Here is a 6,000-nt window from a genome sequence, read left to right on the forward strand (position 1 = left end):
AGGCTCCAGGGAGCATGGGATTTACACAGTGTGGGGTAAAAAGGAGATTAGAGACAGAGTGAGACTAAAACCCTTTGGCGCCTTATGATTATTTTTCCAGGCGCAGAAACAGAAATGTCATCCTCAGTATGAGTTGATTATTATCGTTTTTACAGTTATTCTTCACAGTTTTGTTTTTGAATGCCCTAACCCTGAATTTTTTATGAACCACAATATGTAAGCTTGCTGTTACTCTTTAATAACTGACAGATTCTGACCTAGAAAACAATAAAACAGAAGATAATAAAGTTATTTTTTTTCATAATTTAGCCTACATTTTCTAAATTATGTACGGAATATGCTTTCCATGTAAACATATGGTCAAAAGTTTTCCAGATTGCTATTGAAATTGCACTGCAACAGAAATCTAAATTATTTGACCTCTCCTTTTCACCCACTCAAGATATTATGAATCCATCCATTTGTGATGAAACAACCATCAGGTGTCTCTAAAGATAGGAGCAAATAAGTAATAATAATATATTTTATTAAAATAGCGCTTTGCATGATACAAAAAAAAACGCAAAGTCACACTTAACAGACATTTTAAAATTCGGATTAGCGGATTTATGACGGGGGCTGGCAGTTTCAGAGGGAGTTCCAGCAAACGTTATAAAGAGAGCTTCCTAGTTGTTTTGCCTTCCTTGTCCTTTTGGCAGGACACATCAGGCCAGGCTGCTAAGCATGAGCATGTTTGTGTTAGAGTGCACAATTTCTCAATTTAGCATAACAAACCGAAGAAAACTTATTTAACATTCGAAAATGATGCAGCTTTAAAAATAGAAGTTCACATGTATGCCAGTGAACTCTCTCTGAAAATTTGTATCCTTTTTATATGCTGAATTTGTAAGAATTTATACCTAAACTATTTCTTCTCCATGCTTGTCAGCCTGGGTGTCAGTTGAGAGCCTGTGTCATTCACTATCCCTTTTCATTAAGCATTCAATCTTTCTCAGTCTGTGAACAGCCTCTTGTGTCCGTTTAAATTGAGTGTATTTAGAGGAGATACTGGGCCTCACCCTGAAAATGACTGCTGACACTTTACAGACATTCACTAAACCCAACGCTTGGAATGGAAGAGGAGGAAAAAGATTAATCATGAATACATTTTCCCTTATCCACGTGGCAAAGATATTCTATTTACAACACATTTATTTGGGTCTTTATATCCAGTTAATGAGATTTCAAATAAATGTGAAGTGAACGGCATTTAAATTGCTATTCAGTCTGGAGGCATGGCACTGGAAAAGGGAGGGATTCCACCAGATGACAGAAGAGCTATTACCAGAGCCGCTGTGTTCAGTGGGGAAGCAGCTCTGGGAAATGCAATAAGGGGCAGGCGCTGGTGAGGACTGTGTGAGGGTTTCAGGCTTTTAATCTGGGGAAGGTTTGATGTGGAAGAGGAGAGAAAGGATCCCAATATTAAAAAAGATTTGAAAAAATAGGTTAAAGAGTGAATATCTGTGCGTTTTTAATCATTCTGTCACAAAAACACCAACAGACAATTTAAATATATTATATATTTAACCCTGATTTATCCCATGAAAACAAATTGTGGCATATGTTGAAATATTAAACAGATACTGTATGTTTGTTTCAAATATAAACATGTACGTAGTTGTATTCAGGATATACAGTATTCAATCAATTAAACAATTCTGCAACAATCCCATCGAAACAGGGGTAAGCTAACAGAAATACCCTCATATTTTCAAATGTTCTTGGTAAAAAATAGAAAATTAAGCAAAAATAACTATGGCATTCAGAGAGTTTTCACATTTATATTATGCAATGGTAGCCCCAAAACCAATACCAATAGATCTATCTGTAACCCCTTTTTGTAAAATAACTTCCCATGACATCTTACTACCCAACACAGTACATAGAGTCCTCATGACGTACAAAAAGACACTCATGCAACACCTTCGACCTCTCCCAGCTGGGGACAGAGACCACTACAGGAATGAATAGTGATGAGCCTGGAGGACACCACGGTTTCTGGAAGCTCCACAGACTCCAAAAGAGCCATATTGTGAGTGAGAGACAAAAAGAGATACAAAGAAAGGGGGATCAACTGAATGCCAGTTCTGAAGGGCCAAGAGCTTCAGGGCCCATCCACAGGGGACCTGCCAAATACTGACAGCACCCTCTATGACACCCCATCAAACTTCAGCAGGGACAGAACAACTCAGTGCAGGCGACAATTTGTATCCGGCTATATTTATGTTTTAAAAGAATCATGGAATCTTATAGTTGAGTATATTTATTTCTGTACTGTTATACAAGCTTTTCCAGACTGTTATCCATAGCACAATAATACTACACAGATGTCCATTTACTTTATACATGTCACAATGGCATTCTCCATTTCCTGCATTTTCAAGGGACAAATATGTTGATTAATATTGAAAAAGAAATTAATAAAGAAAGATGGAGAGACCAATATATTTTGTTACATATTAAATTGTTGCCATTTAATGCAGGTAAAATAATGATTTGCAGAAACATATTTAAAGCTTGCACCCATGGTGCCTCACAGTCACAGAGCATTTCCAAGACTTAGATGTTGAATCATCATACCCTTCATTTACATGTACCAATTTCCTCCAAATCAAAGTCAGAATTTATAAAAATCTAGGGAGGGTTGTTAAATACATCTCCTAAGAAATATTTATATTAAAAACAATAAAAACTATTAAAATATCTGTTGAACTAAATAGGTTAAATCTTTCTAGTAACTATGTGTTGATGAACATTGATGAGCTAAAAGATAACCTTTACAATTATGTCATTTTTGTTGCTCTGTTTATGTTTTTATGTTTCATGTGGAACCTACTTGAGCAGGTCTCCCTTGAAAAAGAGATCAATGATCTCAATGGGATACACCTGGATAAATAAAGGTTTTTAAAAAAACAAAACAAAAAAAAACCAATGAAATTATCACAGTCCTTTGCCACAAAGCAGAATAACTGTCACCATGGTACTTGCACTTGCACTCATTTCAAATAGTGCTCTAATTGTTAATCTGACATATTTCATGAAATATGATTTTAATGGACATATACCAGCCACTTGGGTCATCAGATTAGTCTTCATAGCCATGGTGTATTATTATAAATAGCCAATATGCTGTAAAATGTGTCATAATGTTTGATAAAGTGAGTTATAGTGCATGTGGATACAGCCTGTCATCCCTAGCTACACTGTGCTTACTTTCCATCCCTTCCTCTTCCTCTTCCTCTTCCTATGGATATATTACCACTTGCTCCCTCCTCACTCAGGCCTCATTCAGGCTGCCTTGTGTCTGTCCAGGTTCCACTGATGCCGGATGAAACCAATACCTTTGGATTCCATGCAGGAGAATGTATGCAGACATCAGCCCATGACATCAAAATGACACAGCTGCCACAGTTGTGCTTCTAAAATTTCGTATATGAGCAGCATTCATAAATACTCACTAGACATTTTGACTTTGGGACAGCTGGTTTTCTAATGCAGCATTCTTTAGATAATGGTTTTAAGGGCTTTTGGACTTTTCCTCACAGTGGATGTCAGGAACCAGGTAGTCATCTAATCCATTTAGTCAGGAATCACACAGTGAAGGGGAAAACTTACTTTCACTATCATTATTGTTGTTTTTAAGTTGTGGTTGTTGTGATTGTGAGTTTTTGAGATGGACGATTTTAGGTTTAAATTTTGACGACGACAAACAATGAATGACACAAGCAGTCATTAACGTCCTTTCTAAATAAATAGTTCAGTCTACAAATGCACAAGCAGCTGAGCTGAGTGAGGCACAGCAGCACTTTAGGATAAAGGGTGTTAAACATGATGATCAGTACGAACCAAAGTGGTTTGCAAACCAACATTTCAATTCACAAAGCAACACTGTTAGTACATAACAATACAACATAAGAACACGCAGATTATTTTCATCATGTTTTCTCACATTAAATAATACTGTAATGTAGGAAACTCATTGTACTGACTCCTATCTTCTAAACAACAGCTTGCAAAATATTTATGAAACAGATAGAAGTCCAGTGTCTAAAATGTAGTGGTGTCTAGCAGTGAGGGAAACAATTGCAACCAACTAAATATCCCTTTACTCTTCACTCCCTTTATAAGTATGTGTTGTTTGGTTTGACAACTCTAGGAGTTATGTTTATAACAATCCATTCCATTTACACGACTGAAGCACATTTATTATTATTATTAGTGCTCCTGGCAGAGGTATTTTTCTATATGTGTTGCAGATATTTGTCATCATTACCAATCATTTGTCGGGAGGATGACAGGTGACACCTGATTGACCTGGTTGCTCATTTTATGATTGTGTTAACATTCCATCAACCAATCCATTACCAGCTTCTCATAGGGACCGTACCAATGTCGCCATGTAGCATGTGGTGACCTGGGCTTGGATTTGTGAGATGTGATTAAATATGATTAAAACAATGACAAAGTAATTAATTATTTTTAATAATATTGTTTTACTTTGTTTTTGTTCTATTCATTCTTTGTCATTTTGTATTTCTGTATTTCTTATGTCCTTTTCCCTCTTCTCCACGCCTCCGTTCTCCTCTCCTCTCCTCCAGTCTCATGGGTCCTTCTGACAGCTGGTTTCACTGACATGTGTTTGCCAACAACAAGCTGGCGAACACTGATCACTCAATCCTCCGCTGTCCAAATATTTCAGAATGTTTCCATATCAGACCCGAATCATTGGAAACTCCACAGCATCTCTTATTCATGGCAGCCATAAATTATTCTCCCTGATATGAGCTCCAGTCACGTAAGGCAAAGCTGGAGACTGGGGCACACTTTGACAGAGTTATAAAGATAGATAGAGACAGACAGAAAGAGAAAGAGAGAGAAAGGAATAGACAGACAGTGAGGGTCAAATAAAGAGAGGGTCAACTGATATGAAGTAAACACAGCAGAGGAACATAACAAACATGGAACCTTTTTAGTGGATGCTTCACCATCTAGTCAGACAAAGGGTTAAACTGTAGAGTGAGTGTGTTCCGAGATCCAACATTTTGTATTCAGCAGGACATAGCCTACTGTATGAATGTGAAGCTTGACATTTCAGTGCGTTGCTCAATGTTCACTTAAACGATACACTAGAACCTACAATACAACCTCAAAATGGCATGCACGCTCTGCATGTGCAAATACAATTGTAATGCCATTTCTAAGACAGTTGTCATATGACCTTGATGGGTTGCAGGCCTGTGTTTGTTGTGTGTCCTCTTTGCTAACCTAAGTAAACAGTTTTTAAAAATGAAAATCTAACGTTGGTTTTGTCTGTTTTTTCTTTCTTTTTTTCTTTTCTGAGAATCTACTGTCAAACTTTTTTTTAGCATTTTAAGTGAATTTCATGTTTTAAATATGGAACACATTTCCGACTACATTAACAATGAATAGCTTTTTTTAATGTCTATAGTGAATTGTGCCTACCTTTCATGGTCATAGTGCAGTAACACACTCATTTCCCATACAACGCGCTGTTGTTAGATCCCTGTTAAAAGGTTAATGTGTGCACCCTTCCAATAAACCATGTACATGTCATGTTGCCTGCCTTGATCAAAATGAACAAAGAGCTAAGGTCTATAGGCTGGATGGGGGGGTGGACTCGATGTATCTCATGCTCTTCTCTCCCAGCAGATGAGGATCAGCACAATATGTGTGTCGACAGTCTTTGCAGTGTTGTTGTGGTAACATACGGTATAACAAATCAAACACTTGTTATAGACAGTAATAAACTATAGACATGTAGTTGCTATATCCCAATTAAGTGAGAACAATTATTTATAATGGTTAGTGAAAAATGGTAAATTACAATTTTGTCATGTATTACTGTACCCTAAAATATACTCCAGATGAGGAGCATTCAAATTAACATGTATACATTACCATAATTGCGAGATTTAAATTAATGGTTTTACTAGCCAAAGA

This window comes from Notothenia rossii, assembly GCF_949606895.1.
Source record: "Notothenia rossii genome assembly, chromosome: 2".
Taxonomy (NCBI): domain Eukaryota; kingdom Metazoa; phylum Chordata; class Actinopteri; order Perciformes; family Nototheniidae; genus Notothenia; species Notothenia rossii.